Here is a 26,048-nt window from a genome sequence, read left to right on the forward strand (position 1 = left end):
TGTTTGTTGTAGATTGTAAGGAAATGCCATTGAAGGAAAATTCATTTGAAGATTCTCAAAACCATATGTACACTACCAGAAAACCTTTGTCCTCATGGATGCAATTGTAGATAGAGGTGGAGAAAGACCCCAAGCTTCCAATGACAGACATTTTATAGAATGGCAGAAGTCTAGTAAGCATTCCCTAGATGCCAAAGGTTTTGGGTATGTTTGTTCCATCGGTTCACATACAGATTCTATAGAATAGATAGCATTAATAGTCTTATTTATGAGTGAAGAAACTAATGGTCAGATTAAGAGAAATTGTAAAAGATAAAACTGAATTCAGGAACAAGGTGGCTATTGCCTTTGCTGTACATGCTTCCACCTATGAAATACCCATTCTCTTCAAAAGCCAGGTACCTTGTTCTTGGTTCTATTGCATGGGAAGAGTATTTTACCCAGAGTCCCTTAACAGGAAAACTGAAAACAAAATTGGGACTCAAATCCAGTCCTATTCTCCAGGGCTGTGATATCTCTACCACACAAAGCGCTTCTATGTGGTCCTTGAAATTCAGTCAGCATCTGTAATTACTCTCACATTTAGTCCCTTCTAACCAAGTTGGTGTGTGTTTTGCACCACAGACAAAATGGAACAGACATTTGGTCATTCCTTTTCTTTCTTATAACACCAGTTGTAAGTGGGGGGTCTACCTACTTCCTTGGGAACTTTTCCAGGTTGCCCTTCAACACAATTGTGTCACCTTCTGGCATTTAGACTGCCTAATGACCAACTTAAAAAGCAAAATGTGCCTTTACTCAGATGAAGTACTTCTGCCCGCACTCCTCTGGTGTGATTTAATGTGTTGTAATTTCGTATGCAATTAAGGAGCAATTAAAAAGCAAGCACAGTAGGTTTCAATTCTCTAAGTGTAGCATGCTGCAGTTAGAGATCTCGATTCCCATTTCATTTGTTTCAGAGGCAAGGCAACCAGACAAGGGTCTTTCTAATTTCTTCTCCTGCTTGCATTATCCTTCATACCCTTCTGGCCATTTAAGGGGCATGTGTTTTGGTGACATTTCTCAGAGAACAAGAAAAGCCATTGCAACAATGTTGCAGGAAGGGAGGATAAAAAGTAACGACATCAGAATAATCTGGAGGGTCCCAGATTTTCAGAATGCTGCCTTCCTCCTGAATCCGTCTTTGGTCTCTAGACAGTCAACTAAATTAGCCTTTCATGACACTGAGAGGAAGGGTATAACTAGAACAGCCTAGGGAGAAAAGCAAGCACCCCTTGGTTGCAGTGTAAATGGCAATGTGCACTGTGTACATTTTTCCTGGGGACAGGAGGTTTTATAGGGAAAAAGTGGAAGGAAGGGGCTGGTGGTTTTGACTGGCTCTCTGCTTCCCACCAGCATTAGGTATTTACCATCTGTAGTTCATAATGGATGAGATCAAAGAGGTGAAATTACTTGCCTAAAGGCACACTGTAGGAGAAGATCGGAAGCTGATTGAGGTCTGGCTCTAAATGCTGGACTCTATTGGAGATCTTCAATCTGATGTTTAGCGACATTATTAAGCAGTACATTCTGACTAGGGCATATATTCTTCAGTTGTCAAAAAGTCTGAATTGTGAGTGCCCTCCTCCCCTCTGTGTGCTTGGGGGGGGGGGGTTGTATGAGAGCACCATGCCTGGTCCCGGGCCCTTCCTTCCATGAGTTTTTTCCAGGCATTTGAGAGGACTCATAACTGGCATGTTGTAAGTACCCAGCAGGGTGTCACCCACTACATTCTTTTTTGAGAAATGCCCACTAACAGCATGTTTCCTCCCTCATCTCTCTAGTTTTAGGATTAAGAGCCCTTCCTGTGTGAGCACGCTTGGATTTTCTGCTTACTTCAGCGACACATGAATTCTTACCCGTGACTAGGCAATGCAATGTTCCCTTTCCGTCATCGCAGTGTTCCTTGTCTGGCTTTGATAAATCATTTGTGATTCTAATTTCTACGTGCACAACTTGTTTTTGCCTGTTTTATAGGTGTAACTCCAGTTGTGGCCCCAACCTTCAGTGGGCTCACAATCTCCTTATTTTGTTGTGGTAGATGTGTGTTTTTGGATGTATTTGTCCCTTTTTTGATTTTCTGGTCTTGGATTCCTTGTGTTTTCTTGGGTATGGTTAACTTATTTAGGTTTGAATTTTGCTTCAATTGCCTTCTTTAGGATTGGGTTTGTAGATAGATACTGCTTAAATTTGGTTTTGTCATGGACTGGATTATTTTTTCAATATATAGGGATTGAAAGTTTTGCTGGGTATAATAATCTGGACTGGCATTTGTGGTGTCTTAAAGTCTGTAGCACATCTGTCAAGGCCTTTTTGACTATTAGAGTCTTCATTGAGAATTCAAGTGTAATTCTAATTGGTCTGTCTTTACGTGTTACTTGGTCTTTTCCCCTTGAAGCTTCTTTATTTTTTCTTTTAAGATTATATATGTATGTATGTACGTATGTATATATACGTGTGTGTGTGTGTGTGTGTGTGTGTGTGTGTGTTTCTGCCTGCCTGTGTCCCCCTGATGCCCGGAAGAGGGCATCAGACCTGATTACAGATGGTGAGCTACTATATAGTTCTAGGAATTGAACTCAGGACATCTAGAAAAGCAGCCAGTGCTCTTAACTGCTGAGCCATCACTCCAGCCCCTCCCTTGCAGCATTTAATATTTTTCTTTTTTCTGTACATTTAGTTGTGGTGATGTATTGTTTATGATCTTAATAAAGCCATTGGGGATCAAAATGCAAAGCTAGCCACAGCCATAGAGCCAGGCAGTGGTGGGACACACTTTTAATCCAAACAACTATGCTAGCTAGCCATAGAGTCCAGGCAGTAGGCAAAGACACCTTTAATCCCAGGACTCAGGAGACAGGCAGATGGATCTCTGTGAGTTTAAAGCCACCCAGGGCTTACATAAGAGTGAGTCAGTCTAAAGGAATAACAACTCACACCTTTAATGCCAACACTATGGAAATATGAAAGGAAGAAGCAAAGGGTCTCATGTGAGATTTAGTTTCCAGACAGGAGGAGCTTTTTCCTCTGAGGGTTCATGAAGACAAGATTGCCATTTCAGCTTGGTAGAGGTGAGAGCTAATGGCTTAGCTGCTTTGCTTCTTTGATCTTCAGCTTGAACCCCAATATCTCTGGGATTTATTATTTGTGTCACATTTAATTTTTTGGTTATTATACCAAGAGGAATATCTTTTCTAGTCATGTCTATTTGGTGTTCTGCTCCTTGCGCCTTAATGGGCATCTCCTTTTTGTTAGGAAAATTTTCTTCTCTGATTTTTGTTGAAAATATTTTCTGTGCCTCTGACCTGTGTTTCTTCTCCTCCCTCTATTCCTGTTATTCTTAGATTTGATCTTTCCATAATGTTTTATAAATGTTTTGTGCCAGGAGGTTTTTAGATTTAGCATTTTATTCTTGTGTCTTGGTGTATGAAATTCTCTCTTCCATCTCTTCTATTCTGTAAGCAAAGCTTACTTTTGAGGTTCTTATTCAAGTTCCTAAATTTATTTCCATGTTTCCCTCAGGTTGTGTTTTCTTTATTAATTCTTTTTTTTCACTTTCAGGGTTTGAACTGTTTTATTCATTTCCTTCCACCATTTGTGTTTTCATAATTTCTTTAAATGACGTGTTCATTTCCTCTTTAAGGTCATAAAGGCCACTTTAAGGTCTTAACTTCTGCTTCACCAGTGTTGCAGCTCTTAGTGCCTTCTATGGTAGGTTTACTGGGCTCTAGTAGACACATTGTTCTGGTTGGAATTGATTTTGTTTTTAGCTGACATCTAGACTTCTGGGTTTGGGGTGGTTCTAATTCTAGGTGCTAACATCTGGTTTTGTCTTTGTTGGGTAGGTGTTCTGTTCCTTGGCTTCTGCTTCCCTCTCTGGCTCTCAGGAGTGCATGGTGACTGCAAATTGACTGGTTGAAAATTGTTCTGGGATCCGGATAGGCGACATGCCTGGGAGAGCTGGATAAAATGTGTTCCTAGGCATTGGGAGCTGATAAGAATGGAGCTGGACTAGGAAGGCAATACTGAGTGAGTCCACGAAGGAGGAAATCAGGATGCTCCAAGAGGATCTGCTTAATCCTCTGCAAATAGTTAAAGACGGTGAAACAGGCCATAACAGGTAGTCTGCTCCAGATCTGGGCATGAGATTGGCACACTGGATATGGAGAAGAGGTAGAGTGAAAATCCAATGTAGCCTGCCTCCTTTGCTGGCCTACTTGCTTATCTGGTAAGCTTGGCTTATGGGTTCCCAGAGAATGCCTGCTAAAGTTGCAGGGGGGGGGTTACAAAATAAGAAGATGAGTTTGGAGGAAGGTTGGAGGAGAAGATCTGTGTTGTCTGCTGGAGATGGAGACAGAGAGGTCGGGTGACATAATGGGAATTAAATTTATTAAAGAGGAAGAAGAGGTGAAGATCTCTGTAGTCAACCTACTTCCCTTGTTAGAGTGGTCTGAAAGCTCCCAGGGAATGTTGTTGGAGTTGGGCCCTGGAATAAAGTAGTGAGTGGGGGGGGGGAAGGAAGTTTGGAGGGGAAGATCTGTGTGATCCACTGGAGAAGAGGGTAGGGGAGGGGAGACCTCAGCAGGTGGTCTGCTACTGAACTGTGGGTGAGACTATGAGTGGGAGTTGGAGGAGAGGAGGGTGAGTCAATGATGCAGTTAGCTCACCTGATTTTCCTGACTAGAGTCTACATATGTACACCTAAACTTACATAGGATATGTAACATACAAAATTGAAGGTCACAAAAGACAGGGGTAATGAAAATATGTTGTGAACCACCCATGTCAGCCACTGGTACATTGTCCTGAGGGTTGAATAATTTGAGGTGCTCAGTAAGTGCCTGAAGTATTCATTCACATAATAAAACTATGTTAATCTCCAAATCAATCAATCAATCAATCATTATAGACTCTTTTAGAGTGAAGTATTAAGGCATCCTTTATGAACTCTCCAAATGTCTGTAATCCGTTTCTCTTCCCAGGTGAAAACGTGGGCTTTAAGGACCATTGAAAGCTGATAGGGTTACCTAGGTAACCCATTAAGTAAAACACAAGGGAGTTAAATTCGGACTGCCAGTATTTCCTTTCCTGCCTTTTGAGATGAGGATACAGTACAACATCAAAGCTCCCACTTGTGAAGCAGATCAAACAGAGCCCATGACTGCATTCTGATACATCAAAACATCAGCCTATAAGCCCAGTTGTATTTCTCTTGAGCGTCTGGCTATTTTTAGAACCACCTGTCAACAATGGCCAAATGGGGCCAGGGTTCTAAGAACATAAATGAGATGACACACCTGTAAATCTTTGCGAAGTTTACAGACCTCAATTTTGGAAGATTTTCAGAATTTAAGAATGACTCAATGACATGAAGAATTTAAGAATTTAAGAATGACAGAAATCATGACATGAAGAAATCCTACCGAAGGCGGGGTGTCTAGTGGGGTGCTTGTCTAGCCCTGGTGTTCTAAATTGCTATTTAAAATGTACCCCTTTCATGAGGGGGGGATGTAATTATAGTTCACCATAGAACACTGCCAAAAATTTAAATCAATTTTAAAAAACAAAGCAAAAGTCTGGAGCAGTGGTATGCTGGTCCTCAATTCATATGTAGACGAATGTATGTGAGCTTCCTTACCAAAGAGTAAATGAGAGAAACAAAGAGATGTTCTGTTACAGAATCCCCCAAATTTCACAATAGCTAGTGGGCATTGGGCCTAAACATGGGGATGTGTGATTGAGATGCAATATTGTTTCACACAGGCAAATGGGCATCTCATTGGATAAGGGCACTCACAGAGTGAGATTTTAACATTTTTATCTTAATTGTTGTTTTCTTTTGTTATTTTTTTCTCTCTTTTACCCTACATGTTCTTTGTGTATATATTATGGTTTGCGGCTTGGCGTTTTTATGGGATTCCTGAGTATGGGAACGAGCGTTTCTTGTGCCTCTTCTTGGACTCTTTCCCTTCTGTTTGTTCATTCTGTCTAGTTCTGATGTATTAGTTTTTGTTTTATCTTGTTATATTTCATTATTGTACCTTAAGTGCCTGTTGATTGTTAAGGAGAGACAGAAAAAGAGAAGATATAAATGGGAGGGGAGGGGGAATAGTAGAGAGAGGGTAAGTCAGGATGTATTATGTGAGGAAAAAAAGTCCATTTTTGATAAAATAAAAAACAAAAACTAAAAAGTGTATATGTAAACAATGTGATAACTAAACTTCGCTAAATATGAAACTTAGTTTTTTGGGTTTGTTTTTTTGTTTTTTGTTTTTGTTTTTTGTCTTATAGATACCACACTCATTTTCTCGAACATCAGTTTTCCAGATTCATTTCCACAACCACAGACAGACATGGACTCTTTCTTCTGAAGGACAAAGCTCCAGTGAGTCACCCTGCCATTTAGAGTTCTGTTGGATCTCACCTGTGATTCCTTTTGCACTTTTCTTCAGAGTTCTAACAAAACCTTGCACCACAGTCCAACTATTCCATGTATGTTTGTTCAAGAGGGTTTTTAGTCATTCCCATCACCAGAGATGCTAAAGACATTGCCACCTGCCAGGGAATTACTTTGCATTGGTTTTTAAAATTTTTATTTTACCCTATACTTCCTTCCAGGAAAATCCAACATCATTCCTTCATTCAGTTGTTAGCTGCTTCTATTTTAACGTCCAGTAAAGTTGCCTCGTCATCTAGGCTGTATGGTATATGTGAGAAAGGGGCTTCAGAAGACAAAATATGAGTATCCTGAAGATGACCCTAAATTTTTTAATCAGCTGAACCAAGTGGTTTTCTAGAAATCCCGTTCGAGAAAGTCAAGGAAGAAAGGATTCTGAACGGAGAAATTCCTTCTCAGCAACGGTCACTTCTCCCTTGGTTAGGCTCCCTCTTCCTTCTACCAGAGGCTAACCCTGGTATAACCACTGTTGTACAAATGTGTCGTCTCACCTTGTTAATAAAATTACTGCAAGGGAGCATAATCTCTAAGCAAGCGACAGCTTGTAAAGTATTACAACCCAGGGAATGAGGAATAAGACAGCTAATGTGGGGCTACGCTTCAGTGTAATTGCTTCTCCATCTCTGAATTTGTTTAGAAGGCTCTACTGTACTTTTAAAAAGATTTATATTTACTCCCCCCTCTGTGGGTGTGGGTGTGTGTGTGTGTGTGTGTGTGTGTGTGTGTGTGTGTGTGCATTCGTGCCACGTGTGTGTGGGTATTTGTGAGGCCAGAAGAGGGTGTTAGCTCCTTTAAAGCTATAGTTACTTGTTCTGAGCCACCCCATATGGCTGCTGGGATTCAAACCCAGATTCCCTGGAAGAGCAGCATTCGGGTTTAAGTGCTGAGTCATCTCTTTAGCCCTGTATTGAATCGTTTTCCATTATAATTTCCTTCTTGTGTAAGTTATAGCATAACCCACATCCTTCTGAAATAGATGAGTTTGGGCATGAATATTGATTCATGAAACTGCTATCATGAATGGGACATCAAGGACTAACCCTTTTATCTCCCTGAAGTTCCTGGTGCCCCTTTGTAGTTCATTGAATTCTCCTTTTCAGGGTGGAATGATACTCCAAAACATGCACATACCACACTTTATTTACCTGTTCCATTTCTGCAGGTTTAGGCTGCTTTTTCTTTTAGACTATATGAATATCACCGATATAAATAACCATGCATGGTCAAGTCGCTGTATCAGCACATAAGTTCATTTCTTTTTTGGCTAAATAATGGTAATGGGATGTATGTGTGTTTTATCAGGTTGTATATTAACTAATATTCTGAATAGTTTTCCAGAGGCATTGTCCATTCCTGATACTGGATTTCCTAAAATTATTTTGATTAACTCATGCCAGTTGAATTTATTGCTGATGACCTTTAAGCAGGTTTTGGAAGTAGATGGATATTGGGAAATGTAATGCATATTTTCCCCTTCTTTCTGATTACACACTTTGCTTTCTGTGTTACATCTTAGCATAGTGTTAAACTTTTGAATTTATAGTAAAATGATATTAGGGATAATGAGCCATTTATCTTATTCCTGATCTACTAGCAGTATCATTAGTGAGTCAGCATTTAGTTTAAGCACTTCTCATCACAGCAAAAAAAATCAGATTTTGAAGATTGTTGGTGGAGAAATTTTACTCATTAAATTACAGTTATTAATACGTTTTGAAAATACCCTTTGGTATCTATTACCATCACTTTTTACCTCACAATTTAATTCAGATCTCTCAAGTGAACTCTTTTTTAGTACATATAATTATAAATTTTTGTTTGATAGTGTTTCATTTGTAATTTTGTCATAAGTATTTATAGAAACATTCACAATTACATTAATTGATATTAACCTTCTTTTTTCCAGATTGTTGTCTTTATGAAAATCAACATTGAGTCTTTCTGTTATGCTTCATTGTGTGCAGTCATTTAAACTGTGTTGAGGTGTGTGGCTTGAGTATGTGAGGGTCCCATCACATTAACTTGCATAGGTTCTTGGAAGATGATTCCCAGAGACATTTATAATTTATTCCATGGTATTTGATTTGCTGAGAGTTCCTGCTTTCACTGTCTTTACTAGTTTTTATCCCATTCTCCTCCCCATCTTTTTAATTCATACAGGTGACAAAGTTTCATAATCTCTGCACCTGTGTTTTGAGTCATTTTCTTTCTTGAGACTTGTATATTTTCCATTCTTGTATTAACTCAGATTATTTACTTTTAACTTATATGATTATGTCTGTAATGTCATGACATATCATAAAATGTGAAAGAAAGGAAGGAGGGCATAGCTGTGTGTTGATGGTCTATATGTGTATCTGTATGTTAGTTTTGTTCTGTTACCTTGCTGTCTCTTTCATTATCACTCTGTAGCATAGCATGGCAATTAGAAATATGATCTCTGTGTTCTTTCTGCTTTGGATTGCTTCTGCTAGCCATGTAGTCTTAGTGCATCAATACATTTTAGGATTCTTCTTCCAGTTCTGTGAAGAATGTCCCTGGAATTTTGGTAGGGATTGTATTCAGTCTGTTGATTACTTTGGTGATGGAGCTAACCTCACAGCATTAGTTCTATAAATCCAACAGTATGGAATGTCTTTCCACTGTCTAGAGTTATGTTCAACTTCTATGTCAGTGTTTTAAAGTGTTCTTTTCAGAGGCCTTTTATCTCCTTGGTTAGTTTCATTACTAAATATTTTTGAGGATTTTGTGAATGGGGCATTTTCCTAATTTATTTCTGAATATATATATATATATATATATATAAAACTTTGCTGTGGATATTCTATGTGAGAAACAGATGAACACGCATATATCTTTCTACAATGTCAGAGTTTATTTAACAACAATAAATTGACAAGTTCGTCTGGTTCCAATGACAGCAATTAGTCATATACTAACTATACTTTCCTCATTAGAATAGCTTAGGCAAATTAAGATATTTTTATTCCAATCTTAATTACTAATATAATTCTCATAGTATAAAGTAAATTTCTCATCTATCTATCATCTATTTATCTACCTACATACCATCTATTTATCATCTGTCTATCCATCTATCTATCATCTACCTACATATCATCTAGTTATCATCTATCTTTCCATCTATCTATCTTCTACCTATATATCATCTAGTTATCATCTGTCTTTCCATCTATCTATCATCTATCTATTGCAGGATGAATACAAGTCAACAGGATGCAGCAGAGTCCAGGAGGAGCAAATCTGCAGAGTTCATCTGTGAGATAAAAGGCTGAACAGGGTCAGAGAACAGAAGCAGCAGGTCCAGGTCCAGTTCTAGCCTGGTGGATAGGCAGGCAATTAAGTAGGCATATGGATTGATCTGAACCTAGTCTCTAGAGACAGTCGCTAAGCCTTCTGTTTGTCTGCCCTGTGTATCGCCAGGTTTTTAGATGAGAGTGAGGACCAATGCATCACTGTTTTTGGTGTTTGTCACTTTAAGATGCCTAGGTGTTGGAGTTATGCCCTGTGGTCTGGCATGTCTTGGAAGTTCTTGGGTCATGTTACACTGGTATGTTTATTTAACAACAATAAATTGACAAGTTCGTCTGGTTCCAATGACAGCAATTAGTCATATACTAACTATACTTTCCTCATTAGAATGGCTTATGCAAATTAAGATATTTTTATTCCAATCTTAATTACCAATATAATTCTCATAGTACATGCATGTACCCATATGGTTTGACTTCACTCTGATAAATTTATAGCATAGCTTTCCTTTTCCCAGGAAAAAGAATTCACCAGTAAGCTGGACAGTAGTAGCAAATACCCTTAATACCAGCAGTCAGGAAGCAGAGACAGGTGGATCTGTGAGTTCAAGGACATCCTGGGCTCCAGAGCAAGTTCCAAAACAGCTAGGGCTACACAGAGAAACCCTGTCTTGCAAAACCATATATGTAAAATAATTCACCATCTTGTGCTGGATGAGTAGAGCCTGACAAAAGCTGCAGTCTCTGTGTGAAGTCATCCTTCAAGTGGAGTTAAAACCTGCCCATCAAATGGAGTCTCCTAGGGCAAAGCAAAATGCTAAAGCAAAATGAAATAAAATGCTGTTTTACATAATATGGAGCAACTTAGAGTAGGGCATAATAGCCCGATGTCAACATTTGAGTCCTGCAAGTTTGCCAAGTGTATTTGCCAGATTCACAGAAATTTCTGGTGGAGCCTATGGGGCCTTTTAATTACGCCCAACTATCTGCCTGCAAAGAGGGGTAATTCAGGGTTAGTATAAGCTACAGGTGAATGATTACGAAGCACGCTAATTCTCTGCCTTCACCAAGTTGGTGGTCCCGGAGGAAGCAAGGCAATCAACAAGTGGTAATGAAGTGTAATGAGGGATGGAGCGGGTAGAACACTGATGCTCTGTGAACACACCAAGACACCAGATTCTAGGTCAGGGGGGACCTCACTGCTTTCTGGCTTTTATTCCCCTCATTCTTTTCCCATAAGGTAGGAAGAAGGAGGCCCAAGCTGGCTACTTGCTGGCCATTCCAGCACATTCTAAGAAGATGCAAAGTTGAGTCCCACTTTTAACCCACAGGTGACTGTGATCTAAGCCAGGTGATGAGGCAGAACGCAGTAAATGAATGGATTACTAATACTCTATATGCGGATACAAGCAAATGCTTGAGCAGAATTAAAAATGCATACGGCAGTAGTGAAATTATACTTGTGAGGGGATTAACTAAAAAGCTGGAATTGAAAATGACTACATCGAGGTATGTCCAAACACCGTGAGAGACTATTTATTAGTCTAGTGGATAAAAATGGGTTCGTCGTGTGGGCAGAATGGAAGCGAGAACATAATGCGACTGCTGCACCTCTCTACATAGACTCACTATGCTGAAACAGCACATTTCAGGAAGTAGGTAGCCCAATATCAAATGGAGGGGTCATCAGTGGAGTGACCAATCTGCTGTGAGGAAAATGTGAACCAGAATAAAACAAACACATGTTAGCTATATAATCAAGTTGCCGAACCAGATTATCTTTCATTCATCAGAACTGCGGTTGAGTGTAAACCCGAATTTCCCTTTCTGCCTCCTGCGGAATGGAGATGTGGAGAGAGGCATAGCAGCTGTCCCTTTACTGTCCCTTTACTGGTGACAAAGCTGATCTGGAGATGTCTGTGTGAACGGAGTTTTTCTCATTAGACTTTGGGACTTGCTGGGGATGGATAGATAGCAAGTTTGTGCAGAGTGTCTCCTTTTGTGGGAATCGAGGCCAAACCACGTGGTCTAGGGTTGGGCGGGGTCAGAAAGCCAGAGGCAAAGCTTCAATTCCCGATAAGAGTAAATGCAGGACTCTTGTCCCTCTGGAAGTGTGAAGGAGTGAACAGAACACCATTATTATCTCAGCAGTGAGATGCATCCTTCCTCCTTCCATGGGAGACTCAGGTATGGAAATGGACTGATTCTCGTGTGCTTCTCTGAGAATACAGGGGCTGGAGAGGGAGTCTTTATTGTATGGGCTGCTCGCAAGACTGCAAAAACATAAGAGCAGGTTGGATGGAAGTATATATTACATGAAAATGGGAGGCCATTGACACTTTAAGGCACCTCTCAGTTGAATGAGATTAGGAGTGCCTTTAACATCTGTATTTTCTAACTGTTCCCCAGTCATCTTGTGTGTTTTAATACCTGAGAAAATGGCAGTGCTATTTCTTTGGAAATATGATCCCAGTGACATCATAACTTTATTCCTGTCTTAGTGAAGTACTTCCTGAAAGCACTTTTCTCAGGTAATAATGTGAAATCCAAAGTGGCAGGTGCTTGTGGTTGACTATAGATCCATGGACAGACAGCCATTTGATACATATCATATGCCAAGCACTATTGTATGTACTGTAAATTCCCTGCTAAACAAAAGTAAGTTCCTGCCTGGTTAAAAGCTTTGCTCTTTAGGGGGCTCAATGAACATATGGGCAAGCAAAAACAAGATGAATTTCCGGTCATAATAATTGTAAAGAAGAAAATGAAGACGCATCAGGTGACTATCTAGAGGCATGATGTCTTAGTTACTCTGTTGTTGCCATGATCAAACATCATGGCCAAGATAACTTATAGAAGGAAGAGTCTTGTCTTGGCCAGTGTTGCATTGCTGTGATCATGGCAACTCTTATAAAAGAACACATTTAATTGGGGCCAGTTACAGGTTCAGAGATTGAGTCCATTATCACGACAGGAAGCATGGTGATGGGCAGGCAGACATGTTGCTGGAGAACTAACTGAGAAGGCTACATCTGGATCTTTAGGCAGCACAAAGACAGACTTTGGGCTTGGAATGGGGTTTTTAAAACCTCAAAGCCCACCCCAGGTGACATACTTCCTCCATCAAGGCCACACCCCCTGAATCCTTTCCAATAGTGCCACTGCCAGGTAACCAAGCATTGAATTCTATGAACCTATGGGGGATCATTCTCATTAAAAATCACCACAAGTTTATTTGGGCTTATGGTTCCAGAGAGTTAGAATCTATCGTGGTGGGGAGTCATGGTAGCAGTTACCAGTCTTGAGTGGGAGCCGAGTGTTCACAGCTCAAACTGTGAGCAGGAAGCAGAGAGCACCAAAGAGAAATGGAAGTAGTTTTTGACTCAAGTCACATACTTCCTCCAAAAGGCTACACTCCCAAACTTCCCAAACAGTGCCACCAACTGGGGACAAAATATTCAAAGGCCTAAGACTATGGTGAAGATGTCGTTCAAATCACCATAGTTACTCTTCCATATAGAAGGAAGCCATAAAAGCCTGATGGAAAGCCTAAGGTCCTAAGTAAAGAAGGATCAGTATTGCAGTCTGGAGAGGATAGGTCTGATGTGAAGGGTCTCAGCACCACAAATAAATGTATTTTATTCCTTGATTCTTATTTTTTTAATTGGTTTATTTTTCTTTGAGAAATTGGACAATACTGTAGTGACATCTCTCTTAATCTTTAAATGTTTGCAACCAAATAATAGTAATTGGAACCTAAACACACACAAACACACACACACACACACACACACACACACACACACACACACAGATTGAGTCAGAGGGTTGCCATTGCTAGGCTTCTTTCACAAGCCATGGAATTAAAGAGTTGTCAGAAATCATAAAATTCTACCCATAAGGTAAAAACACAAAAATTGAAACCTGTGGAGATTAAGCAATCAATGTGGCTACTTCACTTAGCTAAGAAATTTCCTTACATGTATCTGAGATGAGATACTAAAGCTCTTTCTGTTGCAGAAGAGTGTCTGAGGCACATCTCATTTCTTCTGATTCGGGATATGTGTTATCTAGCAAATACACCAGGCACTGCAGTGACTGATCTTGTTTGCTTTCCATACACAGCCAAAGGGGTAAGCAAAATGAACACATCTTAATTATATTCAATAATCACAGCAATTACAGCCAAAAAATGATTGGATAGCTGGTGACAGAACAACATTCAAAAGAAACATGAAACAAAATGTGTAGTCATAGAGCAGTTCTCTGTGTAAATGGTAATTGAATCCATTTTAAATGGTACCAAAACCAAAGAAGTTTGCCTATTTGATGTTGAACACTTTAATACCAAGATGAAGATGACAGGCTTGTGACATTGAACTCAAGGTGGCTGTTGGAGAGCCCAAAAGTCACAGTCTCTTTACTCTGCCACTGATTGTCTCCAAAAACTGTCTTATTTTCATCTCCTTGATGAAGGCTGGCAGTGTTTGATAGCAGAAAATAGGTGGCATGATTTATTCATGAGATGCAGTAGAGAGCTCAGGGAAGCTAAACAGTACTCCACACCTTTATAGTGTGCTATTTCTCATTTGTGTTTTTTTTATTCTTTTATTAATCATATGCCAGTTTCCTAGAAAACTGCAAGACTAGGGCTTTGTTTCATTTTTGTTGGTGGTAGGATGGGTTTTGTCATTGTTTTGTAACTGTAGCTCCATCTGATGAGGGAGTATGTCCTAGTTAGCTTCAGCTGCTAACTTGTCACAACCTACACTTATCTGAGGGATTCTCAATTGAGGGGTTGCCCAGATCAGGTTGGCCTGTGGCCATGTCTGGGAAGGATTCTCTTGTTTGATGCTGATGTGGGTGGGGTCAACCCACTGTGAGCAGCACTGTTGCTAGGCAGGTGTACCTTGAACAAGTGAACAAGACAGTGAGCGAGTGAGCCGGCAGGCAGAATTCTATAGTTCCTGCCTCCAGGTTCCTATTTGTACCCCGATGCTGACTTTGCTCAGTGATGCACTGTACAAGCCAAAAGCTACAAGGTGTTTTTGATCATACCATTTGTCATAGCAACAGAAAATTGAGGACAGAGTGTAAGAACAGAAAAACAAATAACAGGAGTAAAACGTGAGGGAGCCAAAACTTTTCTTAAAGAGTCTGACATTTAAACCCCTGTAAGAGCAGTTTGCTCCCCAGCCTGGTCCCATAGCTGCATCAACCCCAAATAACATACAGAGATGTTGTACTAGATATAAAGCTGGTGGCCTGTTACCAGTGTTTCTTATTGACTAGCTCTGTCTTAAATATTAACCCATTTCTATTAATCTACATGTTTCCACGTGGTCTTTTCTTACCGGAGAGATGGTCTGGACTTCTTCTTTCAAGTCCGTACATCTTGAATCTCTCTCCTACATCTCCCAGAATCCTCCTTGTCTCCTAGTCCCACCTATCTTGCCTTCCTATTGGCCAACAGTGCTTTAGTCATTAACCAATGAGAGAAACATATTTACAGACTGACATCTCCCATCAAACCCCTTGAAAGGAGGTATTCATTTCCACTACATTTGAAATGGGGAGACCAACAAAGCTGCTGTGGCATTTCTTTGGGCCATTAATGTGTCTTCCATCTTGGAGATGAAAGAAAGAGACTGTTAAGCATGTAACTCAAGTTTGCTCTGTGGATTCTAGCATTTGTTCTGTGGATGACAGTTGTCAGTTTAGTTCCAGAAAATTCTGTATCTGCCCCCTTTTCTATCTGATTAAGCCAATGACAATATAAAATTTGGGTTCAGTTCAAAGCTTTTAAAGTTAAAAGGCACTAGTTAGAAACATGGTTACTAAGGAATCAAAACTTACATGAAGATTCTTAGGTGGAATGGTTTCTGGAAGTCTATTATTTCAGTGACCTAAATTTATTTTTTTCAGATTTGTGCCTGGACACAACTATAGTCAATGTGACAACTTATGTGAAATTCCCCCATTATAAAACTGCCCTGAGGAAATGTAACTCTAGTGTCTAAAGACAGGCTTTATACTGCCTCCCAGCTGAGACTTACCTTAGTAGGAAAATCATAGCAACAGGGTCTGTCCATCATTTAATCAATATTCTGTCTGTATGTCTGTATATCTATCAATCTATCTGTCTATCTATTTATCTATCTATGGTTTTATCTTTTTTAAAATTTTTTTCAGGGCCTCATGTAGCCCAGGCTTGCCTTGAACTCATTAAGTCTGGGCCTAAACTCCTGAGCCTCCTGCTTCTGCCTCTTGGGTGCTAGGATTACAGGCATGTACGATTATGTCCAACTTTATGTGATGCTGTGGATTAAACCTAGGGCTTCATGCATGTTAGGGAAGCATTCTAGCAACTGTTATATCCCTAATTTCAGTCATTTTATCTGTATATCACCTATTATCTTTTGTTTAGCAAAGACTAATCTACAGGAGACTGGTTTATATCAACTAAGCCTTAACAAGAGGGTGATATAAAAACAGTTTGGTATTCATTTTGGGGTGGCCTGTCTAATAGCTGTCTATAACTTTTACCCAAGCTATCATTCCCATAAGCATGGCAATTATCATATTAGATTACTATTACTTTGCTATCTGTTACTTTCCAAATTCCATATGCTTAATTTGTATCTCAGGGTAGTTACAGGAGGGATTGGTGGATGTAATTTGTCACAGGGGATCTATCCTTATTTGTAGGAAATGACACAATCAATTTAATTCCTTTCCCCCATATACTGAGAGGATACAGCATCAGGAGACCATCCTAGACACAGAAAGCAAGACGTTGCTTAACACTAATCTGCTAGAATTTCAGTCCTGGGTTTCCTAATATATAACATTGCAAGAAATATATTTCCGTTATTTAAAAATTATCCAGCATTTTATATTTTGCTATAGCATCAGAAATGGACCCAAAATACCAATGAAATCACAAATCGCCGTCACAGTCTTTCCAGCATATTTTTTGATGAAAAGAGATAGAGTTACTCTATGTAGAGTAATTCAAGAAGCCGAATCTCTCCTTTATCTCTCCCTGGAATGAGCATATCCTGTGAATCTTGAAATGGGAGCAGTTCTCTTGACACCGTGAAGTTCTTCTTCTGTGGCAGAGAGAACTGTTGTTAACTTGGGAGGATTTAGAATCACCTCAGAGACAAACATCTGAGGATGCCTGTGAGGAATGATTTAGACTTGGTTGCCTGAGGTGGGAAAACCCATCGTACCTGAGGTATTTCCATTCCATGGTGAACCCTGGTCTAGCCAAAAGGAGCAATTGCGGAACACCAGGTTGCCTGCCTCTCTGCGTCCTGAATGGGGACATGATGAAAACAGCTGCCACAGCTTCTGCTGCCATAACATCTCACCAATGGGCTGCTCTTTCTCACCATGATCTACAAGAAGATCTCTCTTAAGTTGCCTCTATTATGGTGTTTTACCACAGCAATAAGAAAATTAATATATATATATTACATATGCAAATCAAGAAGTAAGAGTGTATAGAAAGGTAATGCTTTGCTCACTACCTATGTGAAAAATATTTTTACAAGAAAACCCCCACATATTCCATTTCTTGTATCTTGGTTTAGAGGAACCTTCAAATATCTGGTTTAGTGAGGAAAATATAATCTTATTTCTGTGAGTCCAATTTCTTTTATGTGTCACAAAAAAGACTACATAGAGATATAACCAGAAAGACATATTAAAGTTTGACATTTGGAAGCGTTTAAGTGGTTTGAGACCCAAGCAAGTCACAGACATTGAAAGTTTGTCCATCAGTTGGTTTGCGTTTGCAACATTCATTTCCCTCCTTCTGGGAACACCAGCGGAATTTGACTCTAAGAATTCTTGGCACACAGCATGGCAAATTTCCTAGACGTTTCCAGTCAAGGTGCTCTTCCTTTCCTTGAGCAAGGGATTCAGGCCAATGTGGGTCTGCTTGTCATGTCTTAGTGAACTGCAAAGAACTCTCTTAATAGAGTAAGCTCATTCTGAAGATCAAATGGGGATGGTCAAGGGTGTGTGTTCAATAGGTTACCACAAAAGAGGAAACAGATGAAGAAGCATCAGATTCTTCTGAAATCTCTTTGGTTCACTCTGGTACTCGAGTGAGATTTGAACACTGAGTTTTCCCTCTGTTCCTAAGGCACTTTGTGTTTATACTTCCTTGTAGCAATCATCATATACCTCTGAGAAATACATGTTGGCTTCTTTTCTGCTGTGAGACTCGTACAGGTGGTAGAGAACTCGGTCTTTTTAACCTTTTACCAGTAGCCAGTTTGGTAAGGCTGCATTATATGTACTTATTGAATGACTTATGAATATGAGTGAGGGACACCTCTTTGGTTGAATATGATCCAGATATACTGTATACATCTATAAAAGTGTCAAGTAATAAATAAAAATCTTAAAAATGGTTTCTGAATGAATGAACCTGTATTGGTCAATATACCACCTAATTAATTACCAGACATTTACACCAAGAGGACTGATTCAATAACTCACGTGCACAATGAGGGTATTAATATGAGCATACAAACAGAAAAGAGCTAATGTTCCTGACTCTAGAGTTGAGGCATGCAACATACAGGATCCAATAGAGGTACGTAAATGGCAAGCATAGTCATTTGTGCGTACAGCGGATGCTATTTTGGAGTAGCGTGTTGGAGTTTGTCTCTGTGAGTAATATGCACAAGGCTTAGGTGCATTAGGTTACACGAGACTGATTTGCATTAACTAAGCTTTCACAAGCAGATAATGTAAAAACAGGTGATCTCAGAGAAAAGGACCAGGAGAAGGGAAGATCTGAGCACATCTGCCTTAGTGGCTTCCGACAGTTATTAAAAGTGCAATACCCTAGTTGGTGTATAACTTCAGACATGCATGTTTTTGTGCTCGGCGTGGTAGGAAGTCTAAGGATAGGGTGTTGACATACTAGGTGTTTCCACAGGGCATATTTTCCCTCCTATGAGTGTCTGTCTTTTCATTGCTATTCAGTGGCAGTGGGATATCAAGTGTGGGGTATCTTCAGGGATTTTTACAGAAATGCTGATTCTGTTGGTGAATCTGCCCTTACTCCATAACCATCTTCCAATTCACTTCCTACTGTCCTACTTGGGGACTGGGTTTGACCATAAGAATTCCAACAAGGTAGGGTATTTTGTTTCCAGAGTAAGCCTTTAAAGAGTGGAAAAATAACTTGAAATAGTTGCTGAAGAAGAGTTGTGTTGTCTGAGGATGTAAGGAAATATGCTGGAAGGCATGAGGCCTCAGGTAGTGGAGGAGACATTACTATGTAGTATGTTTGGCTGAGTGACTTCAACTCAACTGCCTTGTGAAACTGGGGATAAGATTTAGCAGGGTTCTAATGGTGGTATTTTACTAAAATGATAACATTAAAGTAGTGGCATTGAGTGTGGTAATGAGATCAATGTGGTTAAAATGATCAACCATAATGTTCATGCTAGCTACAAAAGATCAACCAGGAGGTGTTTCACTAACAGAACCTCTTCCCCATGGCAGGAGAGGTTCTATTGGGGTAGGTTCTATTGATGTAGGGTGAATGAGATATAAATATATGAGTATAGTTTATATAATTCATCATACATCCTCTTTCAAGCAACTCTAATAATGATTCTATGGTTTTCAGCTAGAAAGAACTGTTACATTAAGGTGCCATGGCAGAGTACTGACACGCACGAGGTGTGCAAAGTCCTAGATTTAATCACCCGAATAGCCAGTTTAACAAATAAAGAACACAATCAACAGAAGAAATGATGTGGTCACTTTTGTTAAATCAAACTGTAACAAAGGTGGAGTTGACACTCATCTGTCCCCGGAGTATAAGGCTATTGTTTTCCTTGTTTAAGATTTAATTTTCAAAATATTATATGTGAGTTGGTGTGTGGGTTTGAGCATGTACTCATGGAATCTAGAAGCAGACATTAAGTTGATGGATCTAGAGTTACAGACAGTTGTGAGATGCCGGCTTTGAGTGTTAGCAACCCAGCTAAGGTCTTCTGCAAGAACAGTGTGTGTTCTCAACCACTGATCCATCTCTCCAGGTCCCAGAGTCTAAGTTTTAAATTATGAAAAACAGCTAAGGTATTTATATAACAGACAAACATTTAGCCCAGTGGTGGTGGCACAATCCTTTAGTCCCAGCACTCAGAAGGCAGAAGCAGGTGGATCTCTGTGAGTTTGACTCGAGCCTGATCTGCAGAGTGAGTTACAGGACAGCCTCCAAAGCTACAGAGAGACCTTGTCTCAAAAACCAGAGTGAGAGAGATAAACATTTGACTCAGTAGACCTAGTGAAGAAGATTGATACGTGCTTCTAATGTATTGAAGAACCAACAAGGCCAAAAGCAAACAGAGGAAGGACAAATTCTCTTACTTCTGGAGAACTGGGCTGTCCCTCTTCTGACTTTCAAAGTGAAAGTCCTTTGTTCCTGGGTCATTATATCTAAGGCTACAACATGGGCTCATGTGCATCTCAAGTTTCAGACACAGAGGGCACCAGACCACCAGCCTTCTTAGGTTCCATATGGAGACTTCATCTGTTAGGACTTTTTGGCCTCCAAAGCCATCTCAAGGGTATCTGCATATATCCCAGTAGTCTCCATGAAAAGACTACAGTAAGTGTGGACAACTCCTTGCTTTTATAAGTAAGGATCCTCTCAGTTCTGAGGCTCCAATGTCTGGGCACACTCACGTTTCATTTCTTATCTACAGAAGCATTTAATGTGATAAAGGAGAATCCTGTAATGCTGTGATGTGCTCTTGGTACAAATGGCATACACGCTTTTGATAGGTACATGGTGACATGGTTTCCTAGGTGACAGTGTTGTTCATCCATTCAATTCCGCTCTTAATTTTATGACAATAGTTTCCCATTTGGATGAAGACTTGAAATATTTTTAAGAAAAACATAACAGCCAATTGATTGTTCTGGTTGGTCCTTTGTGGTTTTTAAGTATAATTATTATTGATAGTGTATGTCAGAGGGGTGGGTACACATCTATACTTCAGTGTGCATATAGAGGTCAGAGGATAAGGTTTGGGAATTTGTTCTCTTCTGCTCAGGGTTTCTAGGGATTGAGCTCAGGTTGGAAAGCTTGCACAGCAACTGCTCTTGTGTTCTGAACCCTCTTCTGACTCTTCTTCATTCTTTTAGATGAGGACTAGCAAGTCCTTAAGGATCATCTTATTTTCAGCTCAGCACCCACCACACAATTACCATCCTTTCTCTCCCATCTCACTTCAGTAAGATAATTTCTATGGGCTGAGCATCATGGGCAGCATGTTTCTTGTAATTCAGTTTGTTTTGTGCTTACTATTCAATGTCTGACTAGAGTTTAAAGTTATATGCGTAGAATATTATAATGAGACTTGGGATATACTGTTCAGGGATGATCTGCATGGGGATATGGGGATGTAAGAAATACAAACCCAGGAAAGAACTTTCCCCTTGGAATGAGTAATGCAAAAACATTGGACTTGATGCAAACATACAGAAAAATGCTATAATAACCTCACTTACAGCTTACCCACATCACATGTGGAGCTTTATATACTTGGAAGGGAACAAATAAAAGAGTGACAGAAAGTTGTCCCAGAAACATTGCACTTACTCATCTTGTGAAATAAGGCTCTTTTACCCTGTCGCTTGTTACTGTGCTGTCAGCAAGAGGCAATGACCTAATTCTGTCTTCTGTCTCTCATCATTGGGAACAGAGGGAGATGCACTTTTACTGTGTTAATTAAACTCATTCTTTATCTACTGAAAACTAAAGGGACACTTTTCTCTATTAATTCTGATTATATAATTTGCTTATAATACAAAAATTCCTTCTCCCAATTGTGTAATATTTTGAAATGAGCAATAAAATATGCTCAAATAGACACTCAGGTTTGAAAAATCAGGAATGTTTTCCATTCCCCAAAAATCTTTCTCTGTGGCAGGTACAATTTGTAAATGCTGGGATGTAGTCATTGTTTCCCTGTTTTGTCAAAGACGATATAGTACATGAAATGTGACAGAGGCTAACCTTTCTTTCGTAAGAATAACCTTGTTATCTCTTCATTCTGAAAGGGGCGGGGGCGGGGGGGGGGGAGACCGTAAGTTGTATCTTGAAGCAAGATGTTAGAGAACCGGTTGGGAATGAAATCAATTAAAGCAAAATGTTTACTAGCATAATATTTTCCTGCATCTACTACCAAAAATGTTGAAATGCTCTCCTTAAAAACAGGTGGATCTTCCTCCTACAGTTAAGAAAGATCATATGATCTGCAGGCGTGTTTGAGTAGGTAAGGGATCTGACAGATGGGAAAATGGGGATTCAGTGAAGGTTAAGGAACCCTCCATCTTACCCAGCTGGTAATGGAAAATGTAGATGAAGTAATCTCATTTTAACTCCCAGTTCAGCCTTGGTTTGGTGTGTGTATATGTGTGTGCATGTGTGTGTGTGTGTGTGTGTGTGTGTGTGTCTGTGTTTGTGTGTATGCCTGTACTTCTCTGTATGTGTGTATCCATGCTTCTCTCTCTCTCTCTCTCTCTCTCTCTCTCTCTCTCTCTCTGTGTGTGTGTGTGTGTGTGTGTGTGTGTGTGTGTGTGTGTGTGTGTGCATTTAATTATAAAGCATTTGGTTCTGTTGCAGAATAACCATCAAAGTGGGTGTCAGCTTCACCCACTTTGTGTATTCCAAAAATACATCTGCCTATGTAACTCCTCCTTTTTATTAATATCGTCCAAATTACTCTTCCAGAGTTCCTGATCTATACTTTCATTGAATAGAAATGTATAACATAGTTTTCCAATAAGGTCCCGAGAGTGACCATTTTTTACTGTTGGTATACAGGTGAAATTTTCAAGCCACTTATGAAACTAAGACAATGCATTGGCCTCTAAGAGTCTTACATGGAAAAGGGCCGTCTTGGATTTCTTAGTTATTTCTATATACTTCTGTAGATGCTTCTTGTGTGTCTGGTATTTTGCTGGATCCTGGCAATTCTGACACAGCTAAAAGATGGTTTTGATGGTCATCGTACTAAAGGAAAGACACACACTTGTTTCCTTCCTTCTGAGTAAAGGACCTTCCAGTGCTTGTGACATGACATAGGATTAAGCATCTGTCCCCACTGTCAGGAGGCTTAATCCTCTGTAATTTTGGTGCAGTGACAGCACAATAAGAGTTGTTACATGATGTACTCAAAGGCAGGGCTCTCCAGAAGTCACAGTGTAAGTTTCAATGACTCTCTGGGTGATAGCTTTGGTCCTTGCTTTCACTATTATACCCGCTTCTAGTTGATAAGCCTTTTATTCTAATGCCAGACTCTATGATATACTTTCCATGAGTCAATTTATGTTTAATTGGTCTCTTCTGTCAACCTCATTATTACCTTACTTACACAAGACTTGGTAAATCAGTTAATAAATTTATTAGATAACTACCAAAAGCTTGGTGCTGTAAGGATTTTATTGGGAAACTATGGTATACATTTCTACTCAATAAAAGTATAGATAAGGAATTCTGGAAGAGTAATTTGGATAATATTCATAAAAAGGAGGAGTTATATAGCCAGATCTATTTATGGAATTAACTGCAAGACATTTCAGAGTCTTCAGTATGCTAATATGAACCAGAACCCTTCCCATAGGGGAGATCCTATGCAAAATTGTCCAAATGTAATGGACTTTTTGAAGTCATTTCCTACGGAATATTTAAAAGGGCTAATAGTTCTTTGAAGATAGTTTGATATGTTTTCCTACAATTTAAGGAAATATATTCACTACAGTGAAACTCTAGCTAGATCATATCCTATATGTTTAAATTTCATGAACTTAGTGAAAATTATTATGTACACTGGAAATCCAAAAAGATCTCAGACTATGCCTATCTCCAAATGGCATCTGAGAAATGGGTATATTTGGAGTAATCCATTTCCTGATCCTCAATTTCTTTAGTTCCACTTTAAATAGGTATGTTTGTGTGTGTATATGTCAGTTGGTTCATGGGTCATAACAGCAATTTTAAGTGCAATTACCTGGCCACCTTTTTGGCAAATAAAAAGGAGTAAAAGAATTATAAGAGCAGCTATGATCAAATTCTCATGCCTGTTTACTTGGTTGAACAAAGCTTTTCTGAGCTTAAATGTTTGAAAGTGAAAATAAGTGATGACATTATCATAATGATAGCATTTATGGTCATGGTAGGGTACTGCCTGGTTTTGTGTGTCCACTTGACACAAGCTAGAGTGGTCAGAAGGGAAGGAAGCTCGATTGAGGAAATGCCTGGATGAGATTTTCTCATTTAGTGATCAGTGGAGAAAGGCCCAGCCCATGGTGGGTGGTGCCATCCCTGGGCTTCTGGTCTTGGGTTCTAAAAGAAAATGGGCTAAGCAAACCATGTGAACCAAGCCAGTAAGCAGCTCCCTCCATGGCCTCTGTATCAGCTCCTCCTGCCTCTAGAACCCTGCCCTGCCTGAGTTGCTGTCCTGACTTGAGCAGCAGTGCTGAAGTGTAACCTAATAAATCCTTTCCTCCCCAACTTGCTTTCTGGACATGTTGTCTCCTCACAGCAATAGAATCCCTTACTAAGCCAGGTAATTGTTGGGTCTGTGAGGGACCAGCCCCAGGTGCATCCATTTGGTTCAGAGATTTGGATGTAATACTACTTATCAGTAGTTATGTGTGCCTTAAGTATTCGGCCCTAAAGCAAGTATAATTGTGACTCAGAATGATTTTGAGCACTTGTAGTTTATGGTCAGTAGGTATCTGTAAATTTGCCATCCAATTTGCATATATATTTCCTGTAATGTTAGCGAGTGGCTTAGTAGTCAATGTAAACCTTCTTTGCCAAAATGCCTTTCTTTTTCCTCAGGGCAAAATTCTGTGGAAAGGGGCATTGGAATAAAATATAAGCATAGAATCTATGACAAGTGATAAGAAAGGAAGAGTTTGCTTTTATAAAATGAATGTGATTTTTAACTTGTGCAGTTTATATTGCTTGGCAGAGATTTTTACAGAGTAATCTGACAGTTTAATTTTTAAAACGTCATTACTCAACACTTTCCAGAAATAAAGCATTGTTTACGATCCACTCATGGCAAGCCAAACACTCAGAGGAGTTACTTGGGATCCTGTGGCACTTAATATGAACCAGCTGCGATTTTGTTCTTTAATCATGCTGTGTCCATTTGCATAGAAATAATTGTTACCATTAATCTATTAATATTTTCTTCCATTAGTTATAAACTAAATATGATACAAAAAATTAACAGGCTTTTTCTTTGTAGACCCACCTGTCCTAGAATTCACTCTGTAGACAAGGATGACCTCAAACTCACAGAAATCCACCTGCCTCTGCCTCCCTAGTGGTGAGATTAAAGGAGTGCACCACCACCTCCTGGCTAAACATGATAATTTGTATGTAACTGAATAGATGTACAGGTTTTCTCCCAAGTCATCTTGAAGGACAAATGAGTTAAAAACCATCTGAAGATCACTGATTTATGATGCCATGTGTGGAGACTAGTCCTTCTATATAGCTTCTTCATTTGTACTCTGTGTGTGCAATTTATTTTGTGTGTTTTAGTTGTTCTTGGACTATTAAAACACTTTCAATGTCATCTTTTATATCATCCTTGGGTACATCAACATGTAATCCTGTCTTTCTTAAACTGGTAGTAACATGTACTTTCCAGAAATAAATAAAGCCCTATTTCATCTATATAGTAAATGTCTATAGCCACCAAAATTTTATTTTGACATAAATTCATATCTAAGAAAATTGGCTAAATTATTAAAATTATGTCTCAAGTACTGTTCAATGTATTAACACAATTTATAAAAATTAGAAAATAAATAATACAATTCTACTATCAAATGTAGTTACAGCACTAAATTCTACCTGTTGTCTCATTAATATACTTTTCTTTATGGTCCACAAGCAGCCATGATTACTTGTTGCATTTAGTTATTATATGGCCTCAGTAGGAGATCCTGAGTGATTTTCCCCTCTTTGGTGGTTCTGACCTATAAAAGTTCGGTTATTTTGTAGTAGAGCTGCACAGTTTTTCTTCATGTAAATATATGTTACACACTGCTTGACAAAAGGCCACAGGAATGATGTTGGGTCCTTCTCAGAGCAGCCACTGATGTCAATCTCTCCCATTACTGAGGAGGCTAGCTTTGAACACTTAGTCAGGGGTCTGCCTGTCAGTCTTCTCCATTGAAAAGACTAAAATCTTATGGTTTTTTGTTTGTTTGTT

Source organism: Phodopus roborovskii, unplaced genomic scaffold (assembly GCF_943737965.1).
Source record: "Phodopus roborovskii unplaced genomic scaffold, PHOROB, whole genome shotgun sequence".
Taxonomy (NCBI): domain Eukaryota; kingdom Metazoa; phylum Chordata; class Mammalia; order Rodentia; family Cricetidae; genus Phodopus; species Phodopus roborovskii.